The sequence below is a fragment of the Podarcis tiliguerta genome, assembly GCF_965153285.1.
Source record: "Podarcis tiliguerta genome assembly, chromosome: 10".
Taxonomy (NCBI): domain Eukaryota; kingdom Metazoa; phylum Chordata; class Lepidosauria; order Squamata; family Lacertidae; genus Podarcis; species Podarcis tiliguerta.
Window position 1 is genome coordinate 38,453,211 of NC_139543.1, and position 15,716 is coordinate 38,468,926.

General features: G+C 44.1%; 1 protein-coding gene across 5 annotated transcripts in view; it reads right to left on the bottom strand.

Annotated features, from left to right (window-relative positions):
- The window catches only part of LOC310658703 (uncharacterized protein), a 265,403-nt gene that overhangs the window by 145,567 nt on the left and 104,120 nt on the right, over positions 1-15,716 (bottom strand). Inside the window, exon 1 of one of the 5 annotated variants that reach the window (XR_014502421.1) lies at positions 5,413-5,533. The exons of the other annotated variants lie outside the window; for them this stretch is intronic. The gene's annotated coding sequence lies outside the window, so the exon portion shown is untranslated. Of the gene's footprint in view, positions 1-5,412; positions 5,534-15,716 lie in introns of those variants that run through there. 5 annotated transcript variants of the gene reach the window in all.

Below are 15,716 nucleotides of genomic sequence, written 5' to 3' on the forward strand. Positions count from 1 at the left end.
TGAGTCTGATGTATTGCAGTCGGCCTCGCCATAGGATTATTACAGGAAGCTGGATGTTACTAGCTCAGGCAGAGAGAGCTTCAGGCAGGCTTCCATAGCCACATGGAAAACCTGGGAGTGGTGCGGATGGCAGCAGCATTTGGAAACCTCATAGCCCAAGGACACATACCTCAAATTCAATGGGATCTTTAAGTATGTCCATCATTTCGTGTGCCCAAATAACATTTGCCCACCAGGGAGTCTGCTATATAGTCTTGCCTCAGATGTTTTTAGCAACTTAAGATCTGCGGAGGCTTTTAGCTTAATGGAGGTTTACACAACCTTTTGCCCTATGGTTTAAATGTCTCCAGCCCTGGTGGGCCTTGTGGTAAGTGAGGGTTTGGGTGTGTGCTGGGAAGGATAAGGATGAAGGAGAGCCTTCATGTATGTAGCAGTAAATGTAAAAATAATGCAGTATCCAAAAAAAATTATAAACGCAGCCTGAATGTTCCAAAGCTTAGCTAGGTTTTGCTTGGTTAGGAGTCAAAACCAACTGCTCTCTGCTGTATAGGACCATTTAAGCTGCCCAGATCTTATAGGCAGATAGCAGACCTCCTCCATATGAATTTGAAGAATCTGGTGTGCTGAATTTCAGTGATTCTCAAAGCTGGGATAGAAATCCATTGGGGAGTTGAGGGCACTCTGCTGGTTTGTGGTATGTGGATGCTATTGGCTGTTGGTGGGGGACAGGGGGCAGGTTAGTGGGTGGAAATCAGCTGGTGCAAGAAAGTAAAGAAGGTCTAACAGCGGTGCCCAATGTGCTGCACTGCAAGTCCCATCAGCTTCAGTCAGCATAGCCAATGGTCAAGGCTGATGGGTGATAGAGACGGTCCAAAGCATAGGGAGGCAGCATGTTAGTTGTCTTTCTGGGCTGAAGGGCAGAACTGCCAATTGGGTTCTACACAAAGGGAATACACAACCAGCAAAAACTCAGATAACCAATGCTGGGCTTATAAGCCTTGCTAGCGAGCAAACCAGACTTGAAAGAAGACACGCAGAGGAGGGTATCTTTGGGCCTTGCATTTGGATTTGTAATTTTAATACAAATCCACCCAGATACAGATCTTAATTGAAGGCAGAGGTTAGGATAATTTGCGAATATTTCATGATTACTATCGTGACAGGTTTGCCTCCCAAGCAGGCAAGTATCTTGTGGAAATCAGCCTGCAAGAACACAGCATGTGCAGGGAAGCAACACACACAGCTGTGCTGGGAAGGGGGGGAGAGGAAGGAAGACGTTGGCAGGGGGGAGCCTCGCTTCCTAAGAAGAGCTGTCTCAAGTAGGAAGGGGTCTGCACATGCGAACCTCACCCAAGCCCAGCGGTTCCCCACCGTCCCACCCCTTCAGCACAGGGTGGAGCACATCACAAACGGCAGACTTTGAGAAGAACTTCAAAGGTTCTCCCTGGAGGATTTTCCCGTAACAGAATTGAGAAACATGAAAATACCAAGCCCTCTTGTTTTTCTTTACTCACTTAATCAGTCACATTGCTTCTTCAAAGGTTAATTGCTATTTTTTTATGCAACGTACATCCCCTCCCCTCAGTATATTTCCAGTTTTGTTTGTCTTTTTTGTTTCCTTGCCTACTTGGATTGATTAGGTTGTCATGCTGGAAGGCCAAGAGCACAATTGTGTTCGTGTTTACTCAGAAGTAAAGCCTACTGTGCTCAATGGGCCTTACTCATGGGGTACAGTTGGATAGGATTGTTATGGAGGTCTACAAAGATATGCACTTACTGATCACATTATTTGAACTTTTATATAATTTTAATCTGTTTAAATGTTAGGTATTGTTCTTTGCAATTAACCTCCAGGATCTCTCTCTCTCTCTCTCTCTCTCTCTCACACACACACACACAGAGAGAGAGAGAGAGAGAGAGAGAGAGAACGAGAACCCACATGACAAAAATCTATACACAAGCAGTTCGTTCCCAATTGACTCCTATAATAGCTTTTGTTTGCTCTGCAAAGCCACACACATGAACATTCACTTTAACATGCTTTGCCATGCTAAAATGCTAGCCTTTTAGCTCCTGTAAGATACGGCACAAGACAACTGTATACGCAACCAAGTCTTCTCAAAATAACAGCTCTTTGAAATGCTCAGTGAACTATATGGAAATTAAACTTATAGACATCAAAGGATCTATTCCTTCATTAATTCAGAGATCAATCCTGGTTATGGGGAGCCCGCAAAAGTTACATTGACTTAATTTAAGCCAGAGTAAAGTATGCCAGATCCAAACCCTGTTTTAGGGGTACATACCAGCTGGGCTGGTCCCAGTCTGGCATAGTGAAAAGAAACCATGAAAACAGAGATCCATCTCAGCCAGCATTGCCACAAGAATGGTGCTCACACAGGGGAGAATTCCCAAGCACCATTCTAGGTAGCTCATGGGAAGAGGCTCTCAACCGCCAGCCCAGGAATGCAAACTAAGAGGGCGCATGTGGTGTCCCTAGCAATGCTCAATTCATCAGCCTATCAGCACAGGCCGCACATTGTGCACTCCAGGCATGCGTACCACACACTTTACCAATCAGATAGCCATGAGCACCAACAGCATGGCATAGAACAACCAGGTAAAACAAATACAGGTGGAACACACCAGCATATCCCACACTCCACACGCTGCCACTGCCTGGGCTACGCCATAGAATGTGCAACACACATGGGGAAATGCCTATGGATAGTTTATTGAAAGCACCCTATGAAATACACACAGCAAAGGCAGCCATCAGACAGCAAACACACACCCTTCCCCAAACCCCAAAACAAGCCCAACTGCAGCAGAGATGATCCCAGACATTGGCAGCAAGCACTGCCTCCTTGTCTTTAGGGAGGGACAAATCCATAAATTTTAGTTTCTCACGTTTTCAGCCTGAAGTTCTCCCCATTTGCAATTTTAAAAAGGAAATCCACATGAACATTCACATTTCTCCTAATGTATGCATACTTGCATGTTTGGCATAATATAAACATTTCTGGAAGTATTTCCCCCTAAAATAAGACCATGATTTACATTATTTTCACTAATATAGACATTTCCCCCATGTATATACTTCATTGTATAACCATTTTGGTTAGAGAATCAGATCGCAAAATTCAGAGATGTGTGAATTCTGAAAGATAGCTGCATTTCAGTTTGCATATTGGCTCCATGAGGATAAATCAGGTTGGTTCCCATTAAAATGCTAACTGACCCAATTTCTCCCCCACCTCTACCTTCTCGCTGTCTCTTCTACTCTTAGCAAAGTGTTTGCTGACAGAAGGGGAAAGATCACCCTGTGTATGGGGCAAATGTTAATGAGGCCCCCACACTTCTCCAAAATGGGCATGAGTTGAGGTGAAACGCTTCACAAAAAGCGGCCCCTGTTTCAGCTAAGCCCTTGATAGGCTATGCCTCCCATTATTGAAGAATACTGTATTTGAAACCTGGAATTCAATGTATGCCCAAACCCATCTGTCACTCAGGCACTGGCAATGTCTACCACTGCATATTAAACCGTTGCGCACAAACACAGTCAAAAGGGAAAATGTATGCTGTTCCTTATGTGAGCCAGTGTTTGCAAAAGTTGAATCTGAAGGAGGGGAAAAGGCTTGTAAAGGCATGAAGTGTATTTTCAAAGCTGGCAGGCTGGCAGGCTTGCCAAATACACAGCAACCACTTAAAGTAGAGAGGGAGAGGGGAACCTCAGTCCTGAGGGCCAAATCCAAATCACTATCTGGCCCTCGGGATTCTCATCAGGTCACACACATGTCCAAGTCACGCCCCTCACCCTGCTTTGCACCTTCTTTACCTGGCTCAAAATTGTCTTCAAAACTCCGATTATGCTTCTCACTTGCATGGATGGAGGATAGAGAGGGTATTTGTGCTAGCCGAATGTATGAAGGTACAAGTCACATTCATTGCTCTGCCCACATTTGCCTCTAGCCCTGCCATCAAATGGAACGTAGCCCTCAGAATGTAGCCACATTCTGAAAAAGTTCACCTGCTCTAGTTGCGGAGTGAGTAGCCTTTGGAAGTTGCGTTTGCCTGGTCTCTGGTGGAAATAAGACTCCAGGAAGGAGCTTTGTTGATTATTCCCTCCAGGTGTTTCTACCTCCCCACACCTAACAGCACTCTGGATCCATGTTTACAGAAGCACTCCTGTCCCTCCTATGAGGCAATTGCCCCTCCCTGGTAGTGCTTTGCAACGACAAAAGACCCGTCAGGCTTCATTATGACAGTGTAACTTGTAGTTTGCCCCTCAAATGTTAAGGCTCCACAGCCATGATCAATCCTAGAAGAAGCTGGACTTGACAATGTTTGCTAAATCGGTTCTTCTTCCCAAAGAATTATATTCCCATAGAGCCCTAGTTTTAACCAGTCTCTTTTTATTTTCAGTTCTTTATTTTCCACTAGCTTGAGCAACCTTCTCCAATCTGGTGCCCTCCTGATGCTTTGGAACACAACGCCCACCATCCCTGACCACTGGCCTATCTGAGGCAGGAGTCTAAAACAGCAGCTTGGAGAGAGAAACAGTCTTGTAATTCAGCGGAAGGGGTGATCCATGTGCTAATGATCTGTCAAATATGTTGTTTCTGCAGAGGTTTTACCTATTCTGCACCCCACACACCTGCCACAAATCTCTGTCCCTGTGTACATAAAGACTGCATTCTTATTACACACTGATGTGGCTTCATTACTTTGGGTTTTATGCCATTCTCCTCGGCAGCAATAATAACTGATTCCTGTGTGTTCTACTGAAGGAGCCACGTGATGCTGATTCTCTCATGCACTGCCATGGAAATGGGAATGGAAATAGCTCAGGTGACCATGTGAGGTGGACCCCTGCCAAGCAATTGCATTTAACAAGAGCTGGAGATAAAGGGAGCACGTGGACTGTTCAAAGAACTCCAAAGACATGCATTCACAGGCACCCACACAAACACAGACAGCCTTCCTCCACCCCTTCAACAGCCCTTTTGATATACTACAGTTTTCCTCACTTTTTTTTTTTATAAAAAAAAATTATTCGTCTCCGTCAGCATGTTTGAACCAACAGCCAGGTTGGGCAATCCTTCCTAGAAGATTAAAATACCACTGAGGCCAGATTTTTATGATGCAGGAGTTCTCACACTTTATCACAGCATGCCTCCCTAGCGTAAACCTCCTCACAAGTAAATCAAGGTGCTTTCACATTTCACAGGGCAACCTCCCCCAAAGAGGCTCACCTGGTGCTTTTGTTACATAGTTTTAGGTGACAGGCAAAAACATTCCTCTTCTCCCAGCCTCTGGTTAATTAAACAGCCTTTAGCCTTTTAAACTTTATTTTTGGGGGGGAGGGGTGTGACATACACTTACTACAATACCATATGGCACGAAACTTACCTGAATTTTGATGTGTGCTTACATAATGCCCCCAAATGAATCTTCTTTGCTATTATTCTTAATTACTGTAATTTACACAGATCCCTTATCAGTTATCTAACACTGTTTCTATGCTGGAAACTGCAAAGGGAGCTATGTAACGTCAGACACAGGCCACAACAAACCAGTCCAATTAAACAATCATGTTGCGTTTGGTTACTCCTATCGTATATAGATCTGTATTTAGCTCCAGCTTATTACAATATAGATTGATGGACCTGATGGCAACATAATCTAGGTAAGTGAATACCTGCTTCCTGATAGGGATCTAGGAGTCCTAAATTTAGGAATTTGGAGATGGAGTCCCTGTGTCTGCTCATACTGATGCAAGGCTGCCTCGGGTAAAAAGGGTGTTGTCATACACTTTCCATGACCTATGGATCAAAAGACAGTTGCCGCACATTTTGTGACCCATTAAGTATACTACCTTGTAGCCTGAAAAACTGGCTTGCTTGATTTTGTGATAACTCTGTAAGAAATGGCTGATTGTCGTTTTTCTATGCACTGAACGGACTTTTCTGAATAAACAAAATTAGTTAGGTTCTTGTAAAAAAGCTACAGTAGGGATGGGCTCCCTTTTTTATTACTGTTTATGAGTATTATAATTTCAGATGTTTAACCCTAACACTTCCTCCCCAAGGGGAACCCAGGACTGCTCACAGCAGTAAAATTACATGAAATGATTCAAAACATTATGACAGCAGTTAAAACCAGTGGAATAAAAACTTCATAAAACTGTCAGCCAAAAAGCCTGGACACATTTTTCAAAAAGTATTTACATATTTCATGAATGCAGGTAAATAGATCTCTGCATGCTCAGAAATCTGCACAAAGTTCTGAGCAGATGTCAAGGAGGGCGCACACTGCCTTCCGCACACCCTCTAGTCCCTTCATATTAGCGCACACTCAGACACAACCCCTTTCACACTCAAACACCCATCATAGACAAAGATTCTAGAGCCTCTGGGAAAGAACCAATCAGCAGAATTCTGCTTACAGAAAGGATGCTCAAGGTCACTATTTACCGATTCCTCATCCTCCTGCATCCCTGGTCTAGGGCATAAAACTGCCCACATAGTGCCAGTTGCTTACCTCATTGTGGGAGAACAAACCCCCAGGAACACAAGCAGAAGGTTCGATCCTAAGGCACTCCTCCCTGCACAGCAAATGTCCTTCCATGAAGGAAGGTAAGGTAAAGGTAAAGGGACCCCTGACCATTAGGTCCAGTCATGGCCAACTCTGGGGTTGCAGTGCTCATCTCGCTTTATTGGCCGAGGGAGCCGGCGTACAGCTTCCAGGTCATTGGGTCAGCATGACTAAGTCGCTTCTGGCAAACCAGAGCAGCGCATGGAAATGCCGTTTACCTTCCCGCTGGAGCGGTACCTATTTATCTACTTGCACTTTGACGTGCTTTTGAACTGCTAGGTTGGCAGGAGCAGGGACCGAGCAACGGGAACTCACCCCGTCACGGGGATTCGAACCACCCACCTTCTGATTGGCAAGTCCTAGGCTCTGTGGTTTAACCCACAGTGCCACCTGCGTCCCATGAAGGAAGGTAGTAGGGTTTAAAAATAAAAAATCTGCAGCTATGTTGAACTACCTCCTATGCCAGTTTGGGGGTTTGGGGGCTTCCTTAAACCTCTGGAGCAGATTTTCGGGAAGTGTGGGGGTTGGGGGAGCCAGCTAAAATCATATCCTGTCCTACAATTTGCAGGAACCTTCAATTATGGAAGGATTAATTCTGTGCATGGAGGAACACCATAGGATCTAGCCGTTTGTGTGGGTGGGCCTGCACAAATGTTCCCATATGCAGGCAAGCTTGCTTGGTCAAGTAGTCTATATGGAGCAGTGGGGTGGGAATCCAGCTAACTAGGCATTCAATTAACTGATCTTATATTCAGGGGGGGAAGCAGGAGGGAGAAGAGGGAGGGAATCATTTATTTATGCTGTTCATGTTAGGGCCATCATTTATTCATACTGTTGATATAGTTCTTTCATCAGCTTCATATCACAGTTGATCATACATCCAAACAGTGCCTGGGTCTAAACACCACCATCACCACCAAAAAGGAAAAAAGAAAAATGGAGCCAAAAATCCGCAGCACTTTAAATGTTGCTTTTCAACACACACTGTGCAAAGGTGCGTACGTTATGCCAACAAACCCATCCACACACATATACACAAAGTGGCAGTTCAACGCTTCTGGGACAGGAAAAGAAAAGGAAAAAAACCATGTATAATTCAGTATTCTCGTCTCTCTGCAGGCTTTATATAGCAATTTAACTAAAGGCAAAGGGGCTTTCCGAGTGAACTGAAATGGAATGAAAGAAAAGCCAGTCATGGAATTGTAAGGAGGGAATGTTCCTTCTTGCAGCCATCTAGTCTAACCTCCTGCACCAAGGTGTCATGAGGAAAAGTGCAAGCAAAGTCCACCCAGATGTCCTGCGTTCTACAGCCATGATTTTATAAACATGGTTTCAGACAGTGTTTGCAGTTGTTGTTGTCGTCGTTGTTTAGTCGTGTCCAACTCTTCGTGACCCCATGGACCAGAGCATGGATAGGTTTGATCTTCTTGCAGTCCATGGGACTCTCAAGAGTCTCCTCCAGCACCACAGTTCAAAAGCATCAATTCTTCAGTGATCAGCCTTCTTTATGGTCCAGCTCTCACTTCCATACATCACTACTGCGGCAACCATAGCTTTTACTATAAGGACCTTTGTTGGCAAGGTGATGTCTCTGCTTAAGTGTTTGCAGCACAGTATTTCTAATATACTGATGCATGCCACTCCAGTTTCTGAGTGGTGAGAGATTCCAGGTTTTCCAGGCGCTTACCCAGGGTTTGTGTCTCCTTCAGAATGAGGGACAGAGGAGATTGTGGTGCCTCTATGATAAATGGTTTATTCACACATATATGAGCCTATGATGGAGAAAGTGCAGAGCATTCACATCCCCAAAGGGTCTTGCTTCTCCTGTAGCCACAGCCTTGGATTCAGACAGAAATCAAGCACTGCTCAGTCTCTTCTGTTTTCCCAGCCTGCTGCTTCCAACTTCTAGCTCCCATAACTCAATTCTCCACTCTGGCCTTTGTGTGTCTGAGAGTTGAGGTTAAGGGAACCCACCCACAGCACTGAACCACTTCCTCTGTTACCTTAATGACCCATACTTATAAGGTTGTGTTCTTTGTTGTATATTTTGTTGATGTAAACTGCCTTGTGCATGGTAATATAGAAAAGAGGTATACAAGTTCAAAGTGAAATGAAATACTTAGGCTGTTACCTCACAAGGAAGCTAGCCTGGCTATTCCAGGAATTTGAATCCTTGCTTAGATTTAAACATTTTCTGGTTCCAGGAATTAGAAGGCTATTGGCATGCCACCTACTCCTCCCTTCCCAAACTAATAACAATATATTTTATACCGCGTGGGTTCGTTCATACTGATTTCAACTAGCATGTCGTGAAACAGAGATACAGAGTCGCTGCCTCCCAACACCAGCATCACTGCTGCTTACTTGGGACAGCACTGGGGCAGGGTGAGGAGGCGGAGCTTCAGTATCAGCAGGGTGGCTCCACCCCCACCCCTCTACTATGGCTTACAGCCTATTTGACTTTAATTATGCCCAGTCACTGTGGCAATCTAACTCATAACCCCCATCTTGAATGCACTTATAACTAAGGCACTGAACTAGCTTTCAAATTATGGTGATGCCAAACCGCCAATTATCATGGTGACATGTTCATACACAACAAGCAAGTGAAAACTAAATAATGTAAGCTAGGTGGAAAGATGTTCAGCCTAGATACTGAACATTACATTTTAGACTGAGGCAGCAGACAACCAAAGGTATGGCAGGTACAATTAAGTAGATGTAAATAAGTACCACCGATAAGAAGTGCACAAGAGAACATATATACCTGTACACATTGCTATTTTTCTAGAAAAAGAGGTGCCAGAACCCACCACTTCCCTTGTTCTCCTATAATGGCAATGGCACCCACCTGAGAGGTGCCAGAACTGTGTTCTGGAGAGTTCCAGCTGAAAAAAAAACCCCTGTGCTGTACATCTTAGAAGGCCTAAGTGCTTACATTGCATTTATTATGGGACTGATCAGTGCTGCTTTTCATACAGGAAGGCTGCTAGGAAGTCATTTGCACAGGGCTCCCTCAGCTAAATTTTACTCTTTGATCTATGTCTGTTGCTGGTCAAGCAAATCAATATAATCCTAGAACTGGCCATGTTTGCATCATGCAGGGTCAATTGAACCCAGACTGCAGCCAACAAGTTAGAAAGATGCCTCCAAGATGCCTCTATGATATTTTGGGTGATGTTAGGTACTTTAACAATGATGCTCTAATGGTATCTAAACTTATGCAGTTATTGGTCCATAAGAGTCAGCCATCATTACATATAATTGAGTTGATAAGGGGGAAATGGTATGTGTGGTTTGGTTATGCTTTAAATTTATGCGATGCTAGGCTTCTCCCAATCAGATACATAATCTCTATAAATATAAAATTCATATTTTAAAATACAGGCCTGTCTAAACTCGAGCTACCAAAGATGGTGGGGAACGGTGGTGGATGCAGGGAGAGATAGTGGTTCTCTAGTAGACAAAGTAAGGCTGAAATCTGCATGTAGCCTGCCAGCGCTTTTCTCCAAACCATGCAGTCCCAGGCTGCTTCCAACCCACTTCTAGCTGAATTTCTACTTAACTAATTCTTGCATAAGTAAAAATCTGCATAACCAGATCTGACAACTACATATTTGTTCATTTAATCATCACCCGTGACCTGACGTTTCAGAAGTTTAGGTTGCAAAGCAACATACAATGCAGAAAGTGCATTCCAGTGGACTGTACATGCCAACAACTGCTGCAGCTGTGTGTTTTATGAGGCCTGTGCAGTTTGCCTGCTGCTCTCAGGGATAGTGGAATATGCTGGCACAGGCGCTGTTCCCCAGTGTTGAACTATGATTCAGTTGCCACTCTGGTTGGTATTTGTAAACAGAATGGGAGGCACTATCCTGCCCTTCATCTCAGGCAGCAGAATGTCTTGGGTTAGCCCTGCTGATATCCAGTTTCTGCACCTTCCTCTGCTCAGGACTTGTGCAAGCTGTCTCTGTAGCTGGCACATATGCATCTCTATGCTGACAGCATTGTGGAAGGAGACCAGAGAAAGTACATATCCCAGTCCAGGACAGGACAAGAAGATTGCAAGGTCCACTCCCACCACCAATTGTGGTATTTCTAAAGTAGACTCTCCTCTATGAGCAACTCTCCTAGGAATCTCGGGCTTTTTAGTTTAGAACAAAGGCAAGTAAGGGGGCACATGATAGAAGTGTATAGGATATTTGTATGCTGTAGATAAATTGGATATGTAGAAGCTTCTCTCTTTCTCTCTCATCAGAATGTTGGAGGATTCAGGACAGACAAAATAAAGTATTCTTCATGCAGTGCATAAACTACGGAAGCTGGTACCACAACATGGAGTGATGGCCACCAACTCAGATGGTTTTTAAAAAGAGAATTAGGCAACTTTGTGGAAGATAAGTCTATCTGGTTGGCTATTATGGGAGCAAGCTGCTAGATGGGCCATTGACCTGACACAGCCGGGGCTCTTACGTTCTTATGAATTTTAAGTGTTTAATTTAAGGTTATTTTTTAAAATACTGTTTAATCAACAGCTCGTGGCAACAACCTATCCATTACAAACAGTACTTTTCTTTTGCTGATGTTGCTTTTAAGCATTTCAAACATTTGCACAATCATGAGTGAAAGAGGCTTTCACAACATCATCATTGGCAAATTGTATTTGCACATGTCTGAGGAAGATATCAGTAAGCAGCAGCGTGCCAGGGCATATTGTTCCTTGAGGCTGCAAATCATCCCCCCTCCCTTGTGGATCAAAACAACCGCATGAAGAACTGCAGAGCTAAGAGCACCAAAGAAACATCATCAAGGACAGGAGCACTTTTATTTTCAGCAACGGCCTTTCTGTCTGCTTACGACCCCAGCTGCAAGTACACTGTGTACTTCGCAGGGTTGCTTTCATGATTACTATGAAGAACTCAAGAGCCCGAGCCAAAGCGAGAGAGATGCAAACATTCATTCTGGCTGAAAGGGACAGGATGCACCATGATCCTGCCACCTGATGTACGAGGGCACGCAGAAGATGTGCAGGATCCTGCGCAGAACTGTAAAACATAGGCACCTCTGAAAGGCAAACACAGAGCAGGAAAGTCACATTGGGAGACACTGATGCCAGAGGCATGCCAGAGGCAGAGCAGGCACAACTGTTTTGTTACACCATGCCTTTTGGGGTATTAAAAGTTTTGTTTCTTTCATTACTGATTTGGAAGCAGTCCACACATTTTTGTTACTCTTGTTTGTTTGTTTTCCATCAATTTCAATGGGAGACCCAGAAAGTGCTCTTCTCGTCTGTCACTGTTTTTCATCCAAATGGCATGGGGTTTTCTGGTACTCTACTCCCCTACTGCCCAAGGATTAGACCTGTGACATTTCAGTACAAAGGGCCCCCATTTATGGGAAACTAAAAGGCATACAACACAGCCTAACTCAGGGATAGCCAACATGGTGCCTCCAGGTGTTCTTCAGACTACAACTGCCCTAGGCAGCATAGCCAATGGTCAGGAATGGGAGGGTAGTCCAACAACATCTGGAGAGTAGCATGTTGGCTACGCCTGTCCTAACTGCCATGCGAATGAAGCAGAACTACCTAGTGGCACAGCAAAGGAGTAACCAGGTAGACAGATGGATGCTAATCTTAAGAAGGAAGGTGGAGGAGTAATCTTAAGAAGCAAGGTGCCAGGTAGTCTGAAGCCATAGGAGAGAAACTAAACTGATTTTGCGTATAGGAAACACCAAAGGGAACCCCAGACAGCGAGAGAAACAGCTCAAGGGAAAAAATCACATGTCACTCACTTTTATAAACTCCCTCCCCTTGCTTGCCTTTCACCACCGTGACTGGAGAGTTCTCTGTGGGCAATGAGGGCAAAAGGCCTATTGCATTGTTAGAGACCTGTTGCGTTGGTAAAGAATGGACAGGTTGGATTATGCCTGCTGCCTCTTCACCCCCTCCCAGTAACCTTTCTGTGAACTGTACCAGTGCCCAGTTTAGGGTGATGCGGGTGATGCAACCCAGAGGTAAAGCAGCAAGCTGGAGAGTCAGAGAAGCATTTGAGAGCAATGTCTGAGTTCTGTTTGAATCCAAGGCTGTGGTTATCAGAGAAACAAGACCTTTGGGGGTTTTAATTCTGTGAACCCCTCCATTGTAGGCTCAGGTTGTATGTATGTATAAATAAACTATGTCTCATAAAGACCCCATAGTCTCCACAGTGCCTCATTTCCAAAAGGAAACATGAATCCAGGATAAGCACCCGAAACCCCTGGAATCTTGCATCACTCAGCGATTGGGGTGGTATGCAACAATATGAATAGAAGATTCACTCAAAAGTCATTCATTTGTAGTGCCTTTTCATTTTTACAAGTAAAATAAATGAGATTCGTTTGCTTAATTTTCCATTCGTTGAATGAATGTACATTCCTGTTTATTGGTACACCTTGCACCTCTAGTCCACACCTTGGTTCCAGTAATAGTAGTTATGGGCAGAATTGCACTGTCAGCAGATTGAAGGCCAGATGCCGTCTTTGGCCCACTCCCAGAAGATACCTAAGCATTATTAAAATCTCTTCTGTCTCCATCTTAAAACCACACCAAGATGCATTATGCAGCAGCACAGAGCCAGTTTTGTGATCCTGACTCTGATCCTCATTATGCTACTCATATCGCTTTCAGGTTGGGAAAGGGCACAGACACAAGTACAGAACAGCTCCAGTCCTCCATGTTTTCAAAATAAGAACAGATCATTTATTTTTAAAAATCCACTTTGATGAGATTGCATCCACATCAAGAAGCAGAAAAGTCCACAGCCACTGGATTGCAGAAGGGGGGGGGGGAGAGCCATGCTTATCTGAATGCTGGATTTCGGGCAAAATGGCTGTTTTCTATGTTACGTACTACATTGGTTTGATTCACGCGTTTAATAAAGAGCTGCATCAGAGGCAAAAATGCCTTCTTCCTGTTGTGTAAGAGAGTGAACTCACAAACCTTCATTGATTTTACTGATTAAAACAAAGTCTGTGCCATTGACTCAAACAGCAGTAGAGTAAAGCCCAATGAAATCACGCAGGGGCTTTTCATTGATTTAATTGAGCAGTGGCTCAGGGCAGAACGTTAAGCTCACTTTTTCATTTTATGTTTCTGTTAACGATGTGAAAACAGTGGCATGTATAGCAGTGCTACAGAAATTATTTCAAAGCTACTCCATGCTGACTCAATTGCTTTCTCTTTACTGTTGTCAACTGCTTGTGTTGTGAGTTTTAACGATAGATTTGTACATAGCAGCTGTGTCCTCCAACTGCTTACCAGCAGCAGCACTCTGCACCTGCTGCTTGAGGCAGCTGCCTCATTCTACCTAATGGTAGGGCCAGGCCTGATTATCTTGTTTGTTATGGGGAAACAAGAAGCGTTGGAAGATTGTGTGTCCTGCTGCTATGTGGCAATGCAACAGCTGCTGTGGACACTCTCACAGAAAAGAGAAAGGAGAAGCTTGAAGTTCAGTATTTAACAATGATAAGCAGTCCATTAAATCTTGAATATATCTGTAGAAGCAACACATGACGTAAAGATCTCCAACCATTTTCTGGCTGTCAGCGTCTGCTACAGTTGTGCTCTGAAGTCATAAGGGGTGTGAGCACGGGTTTCTAGACTAGCTGGGCCATTGGCCTGATCCAACAGGCTCTTCTTATGTCTTACATAAATGCCAATGAATGTGTCGGGGCAGAGATGGGTTCATCATACCATCAGTATTGGGAATGAGCCTGCCATCCTATTGCTAATCCTGCTCTTTCTGCCAGTGCAAAATGAAAGTGAACATTGAGGGATCATTATATATGCCCACTGGTATGCAGCATTCTTTTGAATTATGGTGCTGGAGCAGACCCTTGAGAGTCCCATGGACTACCAGAAGATCAAACCTATCCATTCTTAAGGAAATCAGCCCTGAGTGCTCACTGGAAGGACAGATCCTGAAGCTGAGGCTCCAATACTTTGGCTACCTCATGAGAAGAGAAGACTCCCTGGAAAAGACCCTGATGTTGGGAAAGATGGAGGGCACAAGGAGAAGGGGACGACAGAGGACGAGATGGTTGGATAGTGTTCTCAAAGCTACCAGTATGAGTTTGACCAAACGGCGGGAGGCAGTGGAAGACAGGAGTGCCTGGCGTGCTCTGGTCCATGGGGTCACGAAGAGTCGGACATGACTAAATGACTAAACAACAAATTCAGCAACTACATTATAAAATACAAACACTCACAGAAATATCAGCATTTTCTTGCCTCTCCTTTGCTCATTCTAGATCAAGCAAATGTAAATAGAGGCAACTTCCTGTCTTTGTATAATAAGAGAAGGGGAGATGCTACAGCTCTCTTTCTCTCTGTTTACCACATATCACCATCCACTCTTCCACAGCCTAGCGCTTCTGAAATTACAACTTTATCATAGATGGTTAGATCTATAGCCAATGTAAAAGGAGCTTACTGATAACTGTTTCGTATTTTTCAGTTACTTTTTCAGTGTCAGGGCAAACTTGATTTTGCATTCATTTAAGTAAGTCCTACAGTCTTGAAAACCTTCCCTTCACAAACAAATGCTAAGCAAACACTTCTGTTGCAAATCTCAGATCTTTCTATTCATTGCATCGTTTGGATAGGAGCCAGGCGTCAAATCCGATATTTTTCCATTCCGAGTATAATTACCTTTTTTGTTTTCTATCTTTACAGCTATATGAAACACTTTGAAACCATCATTCCACTTTGCAACAATTGTTGAACCCCAAACCACACATAGGGAGGGAGCTCTGTGCAACTTCCCCTCACGGTCAACCTTTTACAAAAGAAAGCAAGCCAAGAGCAGCTGCAATCACATGCAAAAGATGAGAAGGTGGAGGAGGCATGTGTTATTTCTCTACCAGCTGCTTTCAACTCTCAAAATTGGCCTTTTTGTTTCCCACTCCAAAGAAAAAGGGTATATTGCACATACTTTTTTTCCTTCATGGGCAGAAAAGCAGCTTCAAGGCGATTGATTTAAGAGGGAAATGGTTGGTAGGGAAAGGATTAAGCATCTCCTCCCCACCTCCCCTCCTTCTTCTGGACTTGACTGCAGTTGCCCAGCACCAGTTCTTCTGTG